The sequence below is a fragment of the Phoca vitulina genome, unplaced genomic scaffold (genome assembly GCF_004348235.1).
Source record: "Phoca vitulina isolate PV1807 unplaced genomic scaffold, GSC_HSeal_1.0 scaffold25, whole genome shotgun sequence".
Lineage (NCBI taxonomy): Eukaryota > Metazoa > Chordata > Mammalia > Carnivora > Phocidae > Phoca > Phoca vitulina.
In genome coordinates this window covers 36,771,998-36,792,881 of record NW_022589728.1, presented here as the reverse complement: position 1 = coordinate 36,792,881, position 20,884 = coordinate 36,771,998, and the positions used below count along the sequence as shown (strand labels likewise).

General features: G+C 36.6%; 1 pseudogene; it reads left to right on the top strand.

The window, feature by feature from the left end:
* Window positions 1-18,397: 18,397 nt before the first annotated feature.
* LOC116643293 lies at window positions 18,398-18,515 on the top strand (annotated as a pseudogene).
* Window positions 18,516-20,884: the final 2,369 nt, after the last annotated feature.

Genomic DNA, 20,884 nt, shown 5'->3' with positions numbered 1-20,884 from the left:
GGACCTTACATATCACTGCTAGCCATAGGAAAGAAAGGATGCAGGAAAGCAGGGAAATAGGAGATGCTCTGTGTTCCTCCTGCATCTTGGCATTTAAAAAAAATCTTAAAGAGAGAGAAGTTGCTAAACTTTTAGGCTTTTCTGAAGGTAGTATTCTTTATAAGTTTTGATGCCCGGGTAATTTGAACATTATTGTAGCAAAAACTATATCTGTGTTTTTAAATCTGGTCATAGTCTACTTAAATGTGTTTTTAAGTGTTTGGTTCTGATAAGCATTTATTTTTTAGTTTCATCCTCTGCAGAAAGTAATCAGTGTGAGATAACAATTACCTGATATGTGTAAAATGATCGTTGTGGAAACTACTGAATATAGACCATAAGTTATTTTTTTATTAACTAGTTAGGAGCAAGAGAGACCTGGAATTGTTCATCGTAATGACTGTCAGACAAGTTTTCTTTTCTGGAAGGGAGTCAATATATGGTAGCATGCCAGAAAAGGTACAGATAATGCTTAGAGCATGTTAGTTTATAGGTATTCAGAAAGGAACGTAAGAATAAGAACCTACAGTTTAGCTAAAGGTCTGGGAGGATAATTCAACATTATGTCTGGGTTTAGTTTACCTAGTAGTCCATTTTCTTTAGATATAGGTAGAGAAAATGCAGGTGGTTGTGTTTGGGCTAGCTTAGTTGTAGACAGTGTGGCCCCGTAGTTTAATAAGAGCCTGGGTCTGAAACCTGGGGTCTCTAATTACCGGTTCGGTGACCCGAGAAAATTTGTACAAATTCCTTATTCCTCTTTTCCTTTATTCGTAAAGTGGGGATAAGCATACTAGCGTATACCCCAGAGGGGTTTTGTGAGGATTAAAAGTAATATCACTAAGTCACTTAATATAATGTTTAACGCTCAGTGAGAACTCAATGAATGTTGGTTGTCTTTACTGCAAAAAGTGGCTTGGGATTGAGTCCCAGGACTGACTTGTATTTATTAATTGTGTGACTTTGAGGAAGTTACATAATTTCTGAGTGTCCATTTAAAAACAAAATCTGTAATATTGTCTACTTCTGAGGGTTGTTAGAATGATTAAATTAAATGACGTATGGGAAGTACCTTGGTAAGTGTAAAACACATCAGAGTGAGCCACCAGCATGACTACTGAAGAGGTAAATAGTAAATAGCCTCTTACTGTCTACTGATGTGTAGATGTTACTTTACTGTTTTCTTTGTTCTCTAGTGGTAGCAAATGTATTATTAGTTAAGTGATTCAAAGATGAGTAGTGTCAGTTTGAATGTTATTAAGGTTTGTATATACAATTAAAGTTGGAATTAACTAAAAAGGGAAAAATAAATGTTTGTGAGAAAGTTATCAAATTTAATACCCTTAAATATTTAGTAATCTTATGCCAACACGTTATACATAAATATAATTATTAAATATGAAGCCCATTTTTGTTAATAGTCTCTTTTTAATGACTATGCAATAGAAACTATGAATTTAGGAATTTATAAGAATTTAACCACAGTTAATAAAAAATCTTAGAAATTTTATCTATGGGACACAATTTAAAATTTTCCCCTTTTATCCTCACAGCTATACATTTATTTTAGGCCCCTACCTCCTCAAAGGGCAGTTTCTCTTTCTCACCATACTTACCCAATCCTCTGTGCTCTTCCGGATGGGCTTCACTTTCACATCAGTCTGCCTTTGCTCATTGAGTTTCCTTTGCCTGTAAAACAAATAATTTAAATTATATTTCAGGCCTCCAGCTCATGCGTTTTATACTTTATGAAATCATTGATCACTGCCATTTCTCGGAACACATAGCATACTTCCTGAACTTACTGATGTTCATTGTTTTCTCACTTTAGACTGGAGGTAACTTGGGGAGAAGGAATCACTTTTTTTATCTTTGTATCCTTGGCATATTATATAATACTTGGCACATAGTTGGGGAATAAATTACTGTATTAGTTACTATATGATTTTTTTTTAAGTTTTTATTTTAATTTCAGTTGGTTAACATAGTGTTATATTAGTTTCAGGTGTACTATAGGATTCTTATATTTCAAGCCAAATGAGGCTTGGTGCTGCCTCTAATTTATTTCCCTTTTTCATGTTTGGTAAATAGCCTCTTAAAAAGTGAAGCCACTAGCTAAATATCGAGGTGACCACAAATTTCAGTTTGTGTCTACTGGATTAAACTGCTGCTAAGTAGCCTCTCCTTTGCTTCTAGTTACTAGAAAAAGTGAATGCAGCTTTCAAATTACATAATTTATAACTCGACGTCATGCGTTCAAACTTATAAACTACTTGTTTAATTAGTGTGAATTATGTACGGTCTGGTTAAAGATTGTGCTCATTTTCCCAACAGCATATCCTCAGAGAGAGAGGTGCTTTAGAATGACTAATTTAAAAGAAAATGCACTTCTATTGTATTTGGTTCAAAAGCTTGTGTTTAATCAAGTCACTTTGTTTTTTAGTAAAACACCCTGCACCTGGTTGTTAATTAGTGATTTAGATTCATTGGTTCAGAGGGAGACCAAGCTTGCATAAACCCAGAGAGCCACACATACCTTGCATTTTCCAATAGGGCTATGTAAAGGTACAGTTATGTGAAGTGGAAGGGAAAGACTCCATGTTTTAATAATGTTAACTTGAGACAGTTCAGATTCTTATCTGAAATATGTGGACATATGAACAGCCACAACAGTTTTCACAATTATGTGAAAGTGCGGGTCTAGGATTTGGATTACAGAGTAATTGAAACATCTCAGGCAGCAGCATCCAGAATAAACCAGAGCACTGCCAAGACCCCAAGTACATTAGTCTACATTCTTGCAAACTATATCCCTGTGCCAGGAATCCTCCCAAAGGGAACAGAATATACATGCAACACTTCAATAAGGTCTTTAGAGAGGTCTTCTCCTACCCAAAACAGGCACTTAAGATACATTTGTTCCTTTGCCCTCACCCTTCACCCTACCATTTATTAGAGATTATGATGGTGGAAAGTTTGCATACACATGGTTGGATATGAACAATGTGGAGTTTATAAAACTCTAGCTGATTCTGCTAAAAAGCTGCTTCATCTCATGGACTATGCACTAGTTGGAGATAGAAGCACTTTCTTCAAATCTCAGTTTCTATTTCTGGGCTGCTATTTGACCTTGCATGTTATAATTAGATTTGCAACTTTTGCAAGGATACAGACATTCTTCCCACTGTGTGTAGCATGATGACAAAAACCAAAAAAACAAAAAAACAAAAAAACAAACCAACGGTGTGAACAGTGTTAAGCCCAGAACCCATATTTCCTGTCTCTAAAAGCAGGGAATGTTTGCATGCATTTTCTGTTTATTTATAATGGATCCTTCTACATTTACTAAAATAAACTTGATTTTCTATCTCTGTTATTGGTTTAATCTTTTAACTGTTGTCAAGTAATTTAAATCCATTTTAGAACCAGGTGGGGTATAAATAATGAAAGCCCAAGTCTTTGTTGATTTCTCTAAGTGGTGATTTTCCATCCGATTATTCTTTATATTGCTTATGGGCTAAAACATGTCTTCATTCAGGTATTTTTGGCTCTAGAACCACTGATGAATTTTCATTACTTAACTCATGGACTTGACTATCCGTTCATGCATTCATTTATTCATTCATTCCATAGGTGTTTAAAGACTGTTCACTATATGCCAGACACTATTCTTTGTCCTAAAAACAAGTGATATAAAGTGCCTGCTCAATCTGAGAATGCTCAAAGTATTCTTTGGAATTCACTGAGGATAGTTACTATTTCACTGTATCCAACTATTAGATTGCTAACTATATCTTTTTGTATATGTAATTGTTGTAGGGCTTACAAGGTGCACATTTAACTTCTCACAAATACTATTACTTAAGTCACCTTTCTTTTTTTTAATTTTTTACGTTTTATTTATTATTTATTTTTTAAAATTTTATTTTGTTATGTTATGTTAGTCACCATACAGTACATCATTAGTTTCTGATGTAGTGATCCATGATTGTTTTCGTATAACACCCAGTGCTCCATGCAGTACGTGCCCTCCTTAATACCCATCACCAGGCTAACCCATCCCCCCACCCCCTCCCCTCTAAAACCCTCAGTTTGTTTCTCAGAGTCCGTAGTCTCTCATGGTTCATCTCCCCCTCCGATTCCCTCCCCTCATTTTTCCCTTCCTTCTCCTAATGTCCTCCATGCTATTCCTTATGTTCCACAAATAAGTGAAACCATATGATAATTGGCTTTCTCTGCTTGACTTATTTCACTTAGCATAATCTCCTCCAGTCCCATCCATGTTGATGTAAAGTTCGGTATTCATCCTTTCTGATGGCTGAGTAATATTCCATTGTATGTATGGACCACATCTTCTTTTTCCATTCATCTGTTGAAGGGCATCTCGGCTCTTTCCACAGTTTGGCTACTGCGGACATTGCGGCTATGAACATTGGGGTGCATATGGCCTTTCTTTTCACTACATCTGTGTCTTTGGGGTAAAGACCCAGTACTATAATTGCTGGGTCATAGGGTAGCTCTATTTTTAATTTTGTGAGGCACCTCCACACTGTTTTCCAAAGTGGCTGTACCAACTTGCATTCCCACCAACAGTGTAAGAAAGTTCCCCTTCTCCACAACCTCTCCAACATTTGTTGTTTCTTGCCTTGTCAATTTTTGCCATTCTAACTGGTGTAAGGTGGTATCTCAAAGTGCTTTTGATTTGAATTTCCCTGATGGCTAATGATGATGAACATTATTTCATGTGTCTGTTAGCCATTTGTGTGTCTTCTTCAGACAAGTATCTGTTCATATCTTCTGCCCATTTCTTGACTTGATTATTTGTTTTTTGGGTGTTGAGTTTGAGAAGTTCTTTATAGATCTTGGATACCAACCCTTTATCTGTAGTGTCATTTATAAATATCTTCTCCCATTCTGTGGGTTGCCTCTTTGTTTTGTTGACTGTTTCCTTTGCTGTACAGAAGCATTTAATCTTGATGAAGTCCCAAAAATTCATTTTTGCTTTTGTTTCACTAGCCTTTGGAGATGTATCTTGAAAGAAGTTGCTGTGGGCGATGTCAAAGAGGTTACTGCCTATGTTCTCCTCTAGGATTTTGATGGATTCCTGTCTCACATTGAGGTCTTTCATCTATTTTGAGTTTATCTTCCTGTATGGTGTTAGAGAATGGTCGAGTTTCATTCTTCTGCATGTGGCTGTCCAATTTTCCCAGCACCATTTATTGCAGAGACTGTCCTTTTTCCATTAGATATTCTTTTCTGCTTTGTCAAAGATTAGTTGACCCTAGAGTTGAAAGCCCATTTCTGGGTTTTCTATTCTGTTCCATTGATCTATGTGTCTGTTTTTGTGCCAGTACCATGTTGTCTTGGTGATCACGGCTTTGTAATATAGCTTGAAATCAGGCAGCGTGATGCCCCAGCTTTGTTTTTCTTTTTCAACATTTCCTTGGCAATTTGGGGTCTTTTCTGATTCCATACAAATTTTAGGATTGTTTGTTCCAACACTTTGAAAAACATCATTTGAATTTTGATCAGGATGGCATAGAAGGTATAGATTGCTTGAGGTAGCATGGACATTTTAACAATGTTTATTCTTCCGATCCCTGAGCATGGAATATTTTTCTATCTTTTTGTGTCTTTTTCAATTTCTTTCATGAGTGTTCTGTAGTTCCTAGAGTATAGGAACTTCTTTACCTCTTTGGTTGGGTTTATTCCGAGGTATCTTATGGTTTTTAGTGCTATTGTATATGGAATTGATTCTCTAATTTCTCTTTCTATAGTTGAGTTGTTAGTGTATAAGAAAGCAACTGATTTCTTTGCATTGATTTTGTATCCTGCCGCATTACTGAATTGCTGTGTGAGTTCTAGTAATTTGGGGGTGGAGTCTTTCGGGTTTTCCACATGAAGTATCATGTCATCTGCGAAAAGAGAGAGTTTGACTTCTTTGCCAATTTGAATACTTTTATTTCTTTTTGTTGTCTGATTGCTGTTGCTAGGACTTCTGGTACTATGTTGAACAATAGTGGCGAGAGTGGGCATCCTTGACGTGTTCCTGATCATAAGGGAAAGGCTCTCAGCTTTTCCCCATTGAGGATAATATTCGCTGTGGGTTTTTCATAGATGGATTTTATGAACTTGAGGAATGTTCCCTCTATCCCTATACTCTGAAGAGTTTTAATCAGGAAAGGATGCTCTATTTTGTCAAATGCTTTTTCTGCATCAATTGAGAGGACCATATGGTTCTTCTCCCTCCTCTTATTAATGTGTTCTATCACATTGATTATTTGCAGATGTTGAACCAGCCTTGCATCTTGGGGATAAATCCCACTTGGTCATGGTGGATGATCCTTTTAATGTATTGTTGGATCCTATTAGCTAGGATTTTGTTGAGGATTTTGGAATCCATGTTCATCAGGGATATTGGTCTGAAATTCTCCTTTTTGATGGGGTCTTTGCCTGGTTTGGGGACTAAGGTAATGCTGGCCTCATAGAATGAGTCTGGAAGCTTTCCTTCTGTTTCTATTTTTTGAAACAGCTTCAGTAGAATAGGTATTATTTCTTCTTTGAATGTTTGGTAGAATTCCCCAGGGAATCCATCAGGCCCTGGACTCATTTTTTGGGAGGTTTTTGATCACTGCTTCAATCTCGTTACTGGTTATGGGCCTATTCAGGTTGTCAATTTCTTCCTGTTTCAGTCTTGGCAGCTTATAGGTTTCCAGGATGGCCTCCATTTCATCCAGATTGCTCAGTTTATTGGCATATAGTTGTTGATAATAATTTCTAATAATTGTTTCTATTTCCTTGGTGTTAGTCGTGATCTCTCCCCTTTCATTCATAATTTTATTAATTTGGGTTCTTTCTCTTTTCTTTTGGATAAGTCTGGCCAGTGGTTTATCGATCTTATCAATTCTTTCAAAGAACCAGCTTCTAGTTTCGTTGATCTGATCTACTGTGTTTCTGGTTTCTAATTCATTGATCTCTGTTGTAATCTTAATTACTTCTCTTCTAATGTGTGGCTTAGGCATTGTTTGTTGCTTTTTCTCTAGTTCTTTAAGGTGTAGAGTTAGTTGGTGAATTCAGGATTTTTCTATTTTTTTGAGTGAGGCTTGGATGGCTATGTATTTCCCCCTTAGGACCACCTTTGCAGTATACCATAGGTTTTGGACCAATGAGTTTTCATTCTCATTGGTTTCCATGAATTGTTTAAGTTCTTCTTTGATTTCCTGGTTGACCCAAACATTCTTGAGCAGAGTGGTCTTTAGCTTCCAAGTGTTTGAATTTCTGCCAAATTTTTTCTTGTGATTGGGTTCCAGTTTTAAAGCATTGTGGTCTGAGAATATGCAGGGAATAATCTCAATCTTTTGGTATTGGTTGAGACCTGATTTGTGACCTAGTATGTGGTCTATTCTGGAGAAAGTTCCATGTGCACTCGAGAAGAATGAGTATTCTGTTGTTTTAGGGTGGAATGTTGTGTATATATCTCTGAGGTCCATCTGAGCCAGTGTGTCATTCAAAGATCTTGTTTCTTTGTTGATTTTCTGCTTAGATGATCTCTCCATTGCTGAGAGTGGAGTATTGAGGTCTCCTACAATTAACGTATTGTTATCAATATGACTCTTTATTTTGGTTAACAGTTGGCTTATGTAGATGGCTGCTCCCATGTTGGGGGCATAGATATTTACAATTGTTAGATCTTCTTGTTGGATAGACCCTTTAAGAATGGTATAGTGTCCTTCTGTGTCTCTAACTACAGTTGTTAGTTTAAAATCTAATTTGTCTGATATAAGAATTGCTACCCTAGCTTTCTTTTGAGGTCCGTTGGCATGGAAGATGGATCTCCATCCCTTCACTTTCAGTCTGGATGTATCTTTAGGTTAAAATGAGTCTCTTGTAGACAGCATATGGATGGGTCCTGTCTTTTTATCCAATCTGCAACCCTGTGCCATTTTATGGGAGCATTTAGGCTGTTCACATTGAGAGTGATTATTGAAAGATATGAATTTATTGTCATCATGTTGTCTGTGAAGACCTTGTTTTTATAGATTGTCCCTGTAAATTTCTGTTGTATATCACTCTTGGGATCTTTCTCCTTTTATAGAACCCCTCTTAATATTTCTTGCAGGGCTGGCTTAGTGGTCACATATTCTTTCAGTTACTGCCAGTCATGGAAGCTCTGCATCTCTCCATCCATTGTAAATGACAGCCTTGCCAGATAAAGTATTCTTGGCTGCATGTTCTTCTCATTTAGTACCCTGAATATGTCTTGCCAGGCCTTTCTGGCTTGCCAAGTCTCTGTGGATAGGTCTGACGTTATTCTGATGTTCCTCCCTCTGTACGTAAGGAATCTCTTCCCCTTAACTGCCCTTAAGATGGTTTCCTTGGTTCTAAGATTTGCCAGTTTTACTATTATATGCCGGGGTGTTGGCCTGTTTTCCTTGATCTTGGGAGGGGTCCTCTCTGCCTCTAGGACCTGAATATTTGTTTCATTTCCCAGATTAAGGAAGTTCTCAGCTCTGATTTGCACAAATATATCTTCTAGTCCTCTCTCTCTCCACCCCCTCAGGGATTCCAATAATTCTGACATTGGAACGCTTCATGGTGTCACTTATTTCTCTGATTCTATTTTCATGGATTCTGAGTTGTTTTTCCCTGGCCTCCTCTTTTCCCTTCTTATCTGTTAATTAGTCTTCAAGGTCACTAATTCGTTCTTCTGCCTCACTTACCCTAGCTGTTAGATTGTCTAGATTAGATTGGATCTCATTGATAGCATTTTTAAGTTCTGCCAATTCAGCTTTCATTTCTGCCCTTAGAGACTCTATGTTACCATTAATTGATTTCTCCATTCTAGCCATTGTCTTCACAATTGCTAGCCTGAATTCCATCTCCGACATCTTGGTTATATCTGCATCCATTTGTAAATTTGTGGCATAAGTCATAGTCTCTGAGTCTTTCCTATTTTGGGGGTTCCTCCTCCTAGTCATTCTGTTGAGGGGTGGTTGAGGGAATGTATAGAGTCCAAATTATTGACCAGAACCCAAGCAAGATGCACCTGTTTTCTAGGGACCTTGGGGTTGCTGGCCTCTTGTTTTCCCAGCCTGTCTTCTGGGGGAGGGGCCTGCTGCACTGTTATTCAGGCAACCCTGTTTGGGCAGAGTTGCCCTGCCCCCTGTGGTGGGGGATGGGCTCAGTGAAAACCAGTTTTTTGGGGCTTTTTTTTTCTGCTGGCTTTCCCTGGTGGCTTTCCGTGTCTCTTCTGAGAGTCAGAGGAGAAGAGACCATTTCTAAGCCTCTACCTCAGAGCAGAGAGATCGCAGTCTGTTCTTCAGTGAGCTCTCCAGGCCACACTATCTCCATTTCTGTCTGTGTTGCTATAAACAGCAGAGTCCTGGGTTATGCGCCCCTCAGCAGTGCTCCCAGTCCTTGCCTCCAGGTTGGGGAATATCTCTGTCCATTGTGCTTCTAAAACTGCCAGCTGCCACCCAGTTCACGAGCGTGGCCCCACCACTCCAGGTTTCCATCTGGGGTTCTGCCCTAAAGTCCTTTCCCTGTCGCTACCTGTCTGCGAGTCTATGCCCGGTCCTCAGCCCGGGAGGCCATCGCTCACCGGCGGTGTAGGATTCCGGCAGCTCGGGTCCCTCCCCCTTCCGTTTATCCTCTGATATCTGCTCCGTGGAATCATGGCTCCCCGCTTCATCCGTCTAAACCAACCGCCTATGATATTCTGTTTGTGGAGATCCAGATCTATCTTCTTACATCTCAGGCTGATTTTGTGGGTATTCAGTGTGGTCTGGTAGATATCCAGCTCAATTCTGGGGACCAGTTGGAATAGGGTCTCCTACTCCTCCACCATCCCTTAAGTCACCTTTCAATAATCTTACATCATTTTATGTATGATGAAAGAACTTTACAAAGCATACTCTATTAGTTTTCAGTTGCTTAACAAATTACTATGGACTTAGTGGCTTAAAACAACATCAATTCATTAGCACACACTTCTTTAGATCAGAAGTCCAATGGAGTTTGGCTGGGATCTATGCTTAGTTATCACATAGCCAAAATCAACGTGTTGGCCTGGATGAGCTTTTATCTGGAAGTTTCAGGAAAGGATTGGCTGTCAAGCTCATTTAGATTGCTGGCAAAAATCAGTCCTGTGCTATTGTAGCACTGAGGTCCCTGTTTCCTTATTTGCTGTTAGCTGAGGGTCACTCTCATTTTCCAAGACCCTCAGCATTCCTTCTCATATGACCACCTCCATTCTGTACCAGCAATGGTAAACCTAATACATCCCATATTCAAATGTCTATGATGTCCTCTTTCGAGGAAATCTGAGAAAACTCTACTTTTAAAAGGGCTTGTGTGATTAGTCTTGGCCCACACAGATAATCTTTTTATTTAAGGTGAATGGATTAGCAACCTTAATTACACCTAAAAATGCCGTTTGCCATGTAACAGAAGTTAATCATGGCTATAATAGCTCATCATTTTCACAATCCTATCTTGAGGATCAGAGGTTGAAAACTACATTTTTATAATTATGCCTCCCACAATATCCGTTTTTTTTTTTTTTTTTTACTATTTGTTGTGCTATTGCTGCCATATATTTTACCTCTACAATGACATAACTCCCCAAATACATTGTTATTAGGTTTGATCTAAACAATGGATTATTAATTAAGAAAACTTATAAATCAAAAAGTCTTGTATTTACCTACATACTTAGAATTTCTAGTACTATTTATTTATTTATTTTTGTATGATTTTTCATCTGGTGTTATTTTCCTTCTCCTTAAAGAATTTTCCTTAACATTTCTTTTTTTTTTGTTTTGTTTTGTTTTGTTTTGTTTTTTCCTTAACATTTCTTGATGTCCAGGTCTGCTGGGAAGAAATTCACTCTATTTTTGTTTGTCTGAAAAAGTATTTTACTTTAATTTTTGAAAAATGTTTTTTGCTGGATATAGACATCTCTATTGACATTTATTTTCTTTTAGCACTTTAAATTTGTCATTCCCTTGACTTTGTTGTGTAGTGTTTCAGATGAGAAATAAAAGGTAACATCATTTTTCCTCTCTATGTCATGTAATTTTTCCTCCCTTTGGCTATTTTTAAGCTTCTTTCCTCATCACTGGTTTTCAGCAATGTGATTGTGATAGACCTTAGTGTTCTATTTGTGTTTATTTTGCTTGTGTTTTATTGAACTTCTTGTGTTTTTGCCTTTATTGCTTTCATTAAATTTGGAAATTTTTCAAAGATTAATTCTTCAAATATATTTTTGTCATTTTCTCTCATCTGTTTCTGGGACTACAATTATATATATGTATGCTAGGCTCCTTGATATTGTTCCAGATGTTAGTGAGACTTTATTTTTTATCTATATTTTTTTAAGTGAGACTATTTTACTTTCCAATCTTCTCTCTCTCCCTCTGTATGTGTGTGTTTCTGTATGGATAGGTTCTGGTATTCTGTCTTTTCTTCTGTAGTGTCCAATCTGCTATTAAGGAGATTCAGTAATATTTGTTTTTCATTTAAAGTATTGGACTTTTCAAATATAGAATTATCATTTGGTTTTTCAAAAATGTTTATTTTCTGAGATTTTCTATGCATTTATTTATTATGTCTGTATTTTCCTTTAAATCCTTTAATACATTTCTAATGCCATAATACTTGTTAATTTCAATATTTACATTGTGTTCTGTTGTTTTTCTATATACATTTTCTTTTGATTATGTGTCACATTTCCCTATTTCTTTGAACACCTAGTAATTTTGGTTTTATTCTGGACATTGTGAATACTCCATTGTTGAGAACCTACTTTTTTTGATCTTTATGAGAGTCTTGAGTTTTTTCTGGCAGCAATTTCCCATCTGATAAATTTTATCATGTTGAGGCTATTTGGGTAGGTCTAGAGTAGTCCTTAATCTAGAACCAAAATAATACAACTTTTAATGTAGTACTGGGGTCTCAACTGAATGTATGTGGAGTTCAGTGAAGCCACTTATTCTAGAGAATTAGAATTTCAGTGTCTCTGCACATTATGTGATTGTGGAGTCCTTCATTCACCTCACAGTCCCTAGTAGCCATTCTCCACCATGCCTCATGTAGTCTTGCCCTGAATGTGTGCAGGTTAGTATTGGTCCAAAGACTCAAATGGACATCTCTGCAGATGTCTGGAGATACGTCTTTGTTTTGCATACCATTCTCCAGTATCTTTTCCTGAAAGTTTCTGTTGCCTCAGCAGCCCTTAATTCTGGTCTCTATTTCCCCTACCCAGCAAGAACACAGTTTTTTGTTCAGGCTACTTTTCTATGCTGCAGTTTGGAACTCATCTCATATGTGCCCTTTCTCCCAAGGATCACAGATGGCTGTTGCTTAATTATTTTAAATGGTTGATTCATGTATTTATAATTGTTTAAGGTAGAATAGTAAGCTCAATGCCAATTGTTCTGTCATGGCTGGAACTGGAATTAGTAGTTTAAAAAAATTTTAAGTTATCTATTTGGTATGAACATGCTTTAGATATTAATTTCATTTGATATCGTAATTACTCAAGTTCCTGCATGTGTGTGTCCTAGGAGATTTTATCTGGGATATGTATTTTAGAATACTTTATCAACTGTGTGTTAAGGAGTCTATGGCATTCTCAAGTAGGGGTATTTCAAACGATCTCCAGCTTTATTTAGTTTGCTTTGGTGAACAATATTTCAAAACCTTGTTTCTTACTTGTTTTCCCCTTGTGGATTAATTTTGGAGTTTAGAGTTGGTTTCTTGATTATATCCTAAAAATGCTTCATTTTACTGCCCACCAACTTTATCCTTTGGGACCTTTCATTCTTTTATAATTCTCCACAATTTTCCTTTAGTTAGTTGATTGCTAATGGCTAAAGTCTACCCTAGTTGGTGAATGGCTAAAGTGAACTAGTTTTCTGTGAACATGCTTCTACCAATTGTAGGTTGTTCAGTGATTGTGATAGTATTTTGGATTCTCTAATGTGTTAATTAACCAGGTCCTGTTAGTGCTTTTAGTAATTCTGATGGAGTTTTGTATCTCTTGATAAACTTACTCAATCATGGCCAACCACTTAAATATGTCTTTTGCTTCCAGAATGCTTTTTATTTCTTTGTCATTAAAGTGGATGTTTTGACTATAGAGAGACTATTACCAGGCTGCAAATACAGCAAAGCCATGAGGCTTTCCCTTATTTAACCAGACTTCTAAGATGCCTTAAGTGTGACCCAATACTTGTATCATGAGGAATGACACTCAGTGTTCTAGTTTCATTTTTGTTAGTACAGCAATATCCACTCCTGTAGAGTAAATTCTGATTAACCAAGCCAATACAACTTTTGCTTTCTCTTGGGAAAATATCTTCCCTTATGTTTTGTAATTTGTGCAAAGTGAAAAACCTTACTTCCTTCTCTGTGATTTCTTTCCATCTGCTGATTTTTTGCTCATTACTAATTTATATATTCTCAGTGGGTGGCTGTCTCTCAGGAGATCAAAATTACAAAAACCTCCTAGGCAATGAGTCAGCTGATGAGGGATCAAAAAGAAGAATTATCATTTCCCCAACTACTTATCTTTGGAATTTTTAGCATGATTATATTCACTTCTTGTTCTCTCTTACTGTATCTGACAAGCATTTAGACATTAAACATGAAAGCATACTCTTTATATCCCTTCTCTTAAAATATTTAAGACTAGCCAATAATACCTCAGTAGGGTGACCAGTCTCTCCTCTACTATAGTGGACTTTGCTTGCTCCGCTTTCCTATATTTTCTGTAAAAATGGCCATTGGTGTGTGTTTAAATAGATTAGGGTTTTATTTTGCCCTCACAAAATAAACATTTAGAAAGATGGGATGGCAAGTGTCTCCAATTTACTGACTTCTATGCATTTTCTTATACAAAAAGTGGTCATCCTGTTTCTGTTTAAAATAAAGATAAGTGCAATATACTAACAAATATTAAAATTATAGGTAAGATAATTACATTGCTAGCCGCCAAAGCCAATTTCTTCATTCAGTGAATGTCAGGCTCATTTTGGTGACTCTCCTAGTATTTAGTGTTTATACGCTGTAGTAGGATATGCATTTCCACCCTGAAATTTCACACTATGGGATCATCACAGTGAAATTAATCTCAGACCAACTTTTGTTACACATATAGACATTTATTGCCAAACAGGCATAAGAACCATACTACTTGTCTGAGTCTTGTCCCAAATGCACTGATCAATATTTTCCTTGAAAGACTTTTTCTGATACTAATGTGATGACATTCTTATAGGAGATAGAGCAAGTCTCAGTGTAAGATCAGGAAGTAGGATCTTCCAAATTCTGGATTTAAGAAATATATTCCTTTACTTCCCTAAATCAAGTGTATTTTTCTTTTAAGCTTCACTCCCATTCCTTGTCTTAGCAGGAGATTAAATCATAATCATTGTTGGGACTCCCTTCACTGTCCCTAGCTCAAATTAAGAATCTCTGGGTCTCAGCAATTGCACTACTGGGTATTTACCCCAAAGATACAAATGTAGTGATCCGAAGGGGCACATGCACCCCAATGTTTATAGCAGCAATGTCCACAATAGCCAAACTATGGAAAGAGCCTAGATGTCCATCAACAGATGAATGGATAAAAAAGATGTGGTATAGATATACAATGGAATATTATGCAGCCATCAAAAATGAAATATTGCTATTTGCAATGATGTGGATGGAACTAGAGGGTATTATGCTAAGCAAAATAAGTCAATCAGAGAAAGACAAGTATCATATGATCTCACTGATATGAGGAATTTGAGAAACAAGACAGAGGATCACAGGGGAAGGGAGGGGAAAAATGAAACAAGATGAAACCAGAGAGGGAGACAAACCATAAGAGACTCTTAATCTCAGGAAACAAACTGAGGGTTGCTGGAGTGGAGGGGGATTGGAGGGATGAGATAGCTGGGTGATGGATATTGGGGAGGGTATGTACTAAGGTGAGCACTGTGAATTGTGTAAGACTGATGAATCACAGAACTGTACCCCTGAAACAAATAATACATTAATATGTTAATAAAAAAAAACTAAAAAAAAAAAAGAAAGAATTTCTGGATTTTAGGTAGATAGAAATAACGGGTTGGGGGCAGGTGTCTAGTTTACCTTTGATGGGCTTTCTATCCAAGCCTTCTTGAAATCTTGAAAATAGGTAGCATTCTGTGTCAAGCCTGGGCTCTAGAAATTTTTAAAATCTTCCATCACCATGTTATTTTGTGATTGGCACCAGTCTTCCATAGATTATTTCATCAGAGGTGCAATTGCATTTGACATCCTTGTCTTTGTATGTGTACCCAGGTCTAAGTATGTCATCAGGTGTAAGGTATCAGTGTCTTTACTTGAGGAATCTGGCAAAACAGGTGCACAAAACTATGAACACAAGTCTAACCTTGGTGAACTTATTTTGGATTTTGCAATTAAGAAATGTAATCTCAGTAGACTTGTAAAGTTTGTGTTCTATCATGTTTTATTTTGAATAACATGGATAGGTGGGTAAGGCCATTACACTTTCTGTCCCAAATATGGTCTATATCTTGCTGTCCAATATGGTAGCCATTAGCCACACATGGCTATTTAAATTTAAATTAATTAAAATTCAGTAAATTAAAAAAATCAGTTCTTCATTTGCACTAGTACATTTCAATAGGGGCTACCACATTGGACACCATGGATATTGAACATTTCCATCATTACTGAATGTTTTTTTGGACAATGCTAATGGTCAGTTATCTGAGATCATCAATTTACAATTGATGCATTTGAAATATATATATTTTTAGCATCTACTGATAAACTATAACATATTTTATAAGTAGCAAAAACCTGTTTATCAGATTCCAGGCAGTGGAGTGAATCTTTATAATTTCTTTGCGTTCACTTTTTGATGTCATTTTTGTGTCATTTTTGAGTAAGTTGTATTTATACATTCCATTAAAAGCTAAAAACATGGGTAGATATCACTGGTGTTTGCTTATACTTATAAAATGACTTCTAATTACAATGTGACAGATATATTTAGAGAGGAAAAGTCATTTATATGGAAATAGAGGAAGAGATGTAGTTAACTTTTGATTGGTTTTATTTTAGTGGTCAAAATGGATTCTCCAAAGGAGTTTTTTTGTTTGTTTTGTTTTGTTTTTGTTTTGTTTTGTTTCATTTTAACCGAAAGAATAGGTTTTAGGACATTGGCCAAAATTTTGTTTGCCATTTTGTGCACAGATTTCATTATAGACTCAAGCCTTCAGAAACCTATAGCATAGAAGCAGTCTTCAAACCAAGGCCAGTGAAGTTTGAGGCTGCCAGCACCACCTCTGTATATTTAAACATCGGTATTCCCATTTCTGGAATATCCTATACCTGCATTCTAAGTAGATTCATGGGAGTTTCAGAGATCATTTGACATTAAATGTCTCATCTGTACATCTTGAAGTGCTGAGTGGCTTGCCCAAGAGGCATAGATGCTCAGCGACAGAGCCAGAAAATGAACTCACATATAGTGACCTCTGTCACCTGGGGCTATCCTTTGATTTGGTACTTGTGCTTGGTACAGACTCTGCACCATACCTGGTTCCATGGTAAGAGTATTCTCGGTCTGCTTTTGATATCATAACTGTTAAAAATTATTTGGCTCCTCATATTCATGTACTTTGCAATAAAGTGAAGAGAAGAAAAATAGAACCACTTAAAAAAATCCAATAAGTAGTACATTAAATTTGAAAATAAACTTTGTATAGGTAAGTTCTAAGATAAAAATCTAAACATTTTCTGGTCTTAAATATATTTCTTTTGATACTCAGAAAATTGTTAAAGGAAACAGGCAAAAGACAGATATATAATAAGACTCCTTTTTTTTTATGTTATGTTAATCACCATACATTACATCATTAGTTTTTGATGTAGTGTTCCATGATTCACTGTTTGCATATAACACCCAGTGCTCCATGCAGAACGTGCCCTCTTTAATACCCATCACCAGGCTAACCCATCTCCCCACTCCCCTCCCCTCTAAAACCCTCAGTTTGTTTTTTCAGAGTCCACAGTCTCTCATGGTTCATCTCCCCCTCTGATTTCCCCCCCTTCCTTCTTCCCCTCCTGCTATCTTCTTCTTCTTCTTCTTTTTTTTTTTTTAACATACAATATATTATTTGTTTCAGAGGTACAGGTATGTGATTCAACAGTATTACACAATTCACAGTGCTCACCATAGCACATACCGTCCCCAATGTCCATCACCCAGCCACCCCATCCCTCCCACCCCCCACCACTCCAGCAACCCTCAGTGTGTTTCCTGAGATTAAGAATTCCTCATATCAGTGAGGTCATATGATACATGAATAAGAGTCCTTTTTAATAAAAGATATATTGTATAAACTATAGACTAGATAATTTATTTCAAAGTATTAATAATGTCTGAGTGGTAGGATTATGGGTGATTAAAATTTCTTTTCGTTACCTGCCTTCTCTTAAAATTCTTTTATGAATATGAGTTTCTGGTATAATAACAAAAATATTTTAATATAAATTCCATTTTTATTCAGGATTGAATAAATATTATACTTTAATAATAAAGTTTTTAAATAAATTAGAATATTTTAAGAATAAGGGGAAATTTTAAGGAGATTAAATTTAAAATTTTTAATTTAAAGAGATAATTAAATAATTATGAATAATACCTTATCTTCTACTGATCTAAAATATTTGCATATATTTAGATCATAATTTTTAAAAATACCTTAAGAAGGTTAATATTCTATAAGAAATATGAATGGAATTTACTTAATTAAAACTTATTCTTGGTTACTTATTTAATCTTCTAGTATTAAAAACAACATCTAGAAGGTTTATCTTAAACATCTCCTTACAGTGTAATTATCTTTTGACTCCAAGTCATATCCAATAACTTCCGCCTTCTCCTCTTAGGATGCGCTTATTTTTTATGTACAATACACTTAACTTACTATATGCATTCATATTCATCAATTATTTGTTTTGTGTAATTTAGCCCTTTAATTGAACCATTAGATAATTTGAATATACAGTACTGCCTGGTTCATTCTACTTTGGTGTCAAGTTTTCAGGGCCTAGGTCTTATGTGACATGTATTTTATGCCAACCACGACTTTAATAACTCAGTAGGCCCTGGAGAAGCACTTGATGTAGTGATTATCTGGCTCTCTGACTCTGAAGCACTGAATAGTTAGATGAGAGGAAAAGGTTTTCCTTGACTTGATCCTCTTTCCACTGGGTCTGAGTTCTACCAAAAAGTCAATTAGCAAAGATTCTTTGGGATACTTGGCTCTTAAGTAGGATTTAAAAGTATATTTACAGCTTTGCGCAGTGGCAGTATCGTAGCCAATGAGGTTTATCCGAGGCGCGATTATTGCTAATTAAAAGTATATTTAAAAAAAATTGCTGTTATAAAATATTGAATATGCCCCTATTCAAGACTTAGGAGCAAGTGGACAACTACATAGGATGATCTTTGCCTTTAGAGGGAATATGGATAAGTGAACCGAATGTGATAAATTCTGTGATAGGGAGATAGAGGCTTGGTGGGGCACAGTGTGGAAGACATGCACCCCACTTTTCCCTCCCCACCTCTCCTTTCTGACACAGTCCTCTGTTTCCCACCCCAGTACTTCTTCCTTTCTCTTTTCTTTCTGATCTGAACACTACAGGTCCCAACAAGGTAGGGCAGGGAGAAATAGGTCAGGAAAGGAAAAACACAAGATTGGACAGAAAATGAACGTGTTTGGATGGTAGCTCTGAGAGGTGTTTTGGTGTGATTTCTGCTCACACTGAAAGGGAATTAGAATTCTAGGAGGAAAGGGAAATGCCCTTCCTTCTTCCATCTCATCTTGAGCACAGAAAAAATACAAAACAAAAAACAAAACAAACAAAAAAAAACCTTCCTGGAACCATGGAAACCAGTAGATTCAATTTGTAATCATTTTCACAGAAGAGTCAGGTGTATGCTTCCTGTCTCTTTTATTGGCTTCTTTTTGCTTTTTTCTTCTCAATAACTGCTGTGATTGACTCCTCCCCATCTTTGCCGGCACCTCCCAATTATCGTCCTCTTTGGATGGTGTATAGATTCTCTGACAAGGGGATTATTTATTGGCTACATACATTTTCTGTCTCTTGCTCTTCAGGGTATGCAGTTGTGTTTTATTTTCCCCTTTTTCTTCCTTCGTTTGTTTGCTCATTTTATTCCTTGCTATTCTCTCATAAAGAAAAAAAAAAATCTATTTCAGTTTACTTTTTTCCCCCAAGTGTTTTTGAGGAGCTTCCCCCCAGCATTATACGTCTGATATGTTTATCCCCTGCGATTAAGTACTTCCACTGCCTGCATGGGAATATATATACACGTGAAGTAAACAATGCTCTTTACTTTTAAGTCATGAAAATAATCAACCTATTTCAGCATTCTGCTAGAATATACCTCATTTACCAAGGTTGGTACGAAAAAGTAGTGCTTATATTTTTTGAATTTCCACTTTTAGGTGTAATTCTTTGCTTTATGTTGAGCAATATTAACAAGGTTATGAAGGTCTTCTGCAACAATGGCTTAATAACAATCATAAAGAGACCTATTATTTAAAGAGAATTGAAATGAATTCAGATAGAAAGGGTTTTTTTTTTTTTTTTGACCCTGCCCCATACTTTCCTTCTCCGCTAGGTATCTTTTTTTTTTTTTTTAAGATTTATTTATTTATTTGACAGAGAGAGATATAGCAAGAGAGGGAACACAAGCAGGGGGAGTGGGAGAGGGAGAAGCAGGCCTCCCGCTAAGCAAGGAGCCTGATGTGGGGCTGATGTGGGGCTCGGTCCCAGGACCCTGGGATGATGACCTGAGCTGAAGGCAGACACTTAATGACTGAGTCATCCAGGCACCCCTCCGCTAGGTATCTTTTATTATCTTCTCAGGACACAATAGCTCTGGGTGGCTAGAATTTCTATGATTGCTCTTCTCTGTTTTGTTTTTGTTCTTATTCTTGTTCCTGTAGTTTCCAAACTGATTGCTTTTCTAAAAAGATTTTATTTATTTATTTATTTAGAGAATGAGTCGGGAGTGGAGGGGCAGAAGGAGAGGGAGAAGCAGACTCCCCACTGAGTAGGGATCCCTATGTGGGGCTCAATCCTAGGACCCAGAGATTATGACCTAAGCCAAAGGCAGATGCTAAACCGACTGAGCCACCCAGGCACCCCCAAACTGATTGCTTTTTAACAGTGGTTCCTGAACATGGAAATCCTGATTCACTTGATTATATAGTCAAAATGCCTTGTTCATGGGTAGGGGACTTATCAGCAGTGGATAGTGTCTTAATTCAGTTTTCCCACCCTCCTTGACAATTAGGAATCATCCTTGCTGTGTTCATAGCTCTGTCTATGGTACTTAGCCTAGTGTATTGCATACAATAGGATTCTCTGCAAAATAAAAAAAATACTTGTAATGTTAACAAGTGTATTGGAGATTTTAATGCAGTGGCTATAGGACCAACAGATAATTTGGCTTTACTTGGTTTAAGAAGAAGCACAAACCAAGAGATAGGAGATTTGAGAGTTCATCCTAGGTTTGCTACTTAGTTTGATAGTAGTAATGTCAGTGATACAAATAAAAATCAGGATGATAATTATATAGTATTTTACAATTACCTCACACTTATAAATGATTAATTCTGGACTAAGTACCTTATATCAATTTTCTTATTTAATTCTCACAAAACTCTAGGAATTCGATACTATGGATATTCCATTTTATGGTTGACAAAGGGGAAGCTTAGAGAAATTAAGGAACTTGCCCAATGCCATA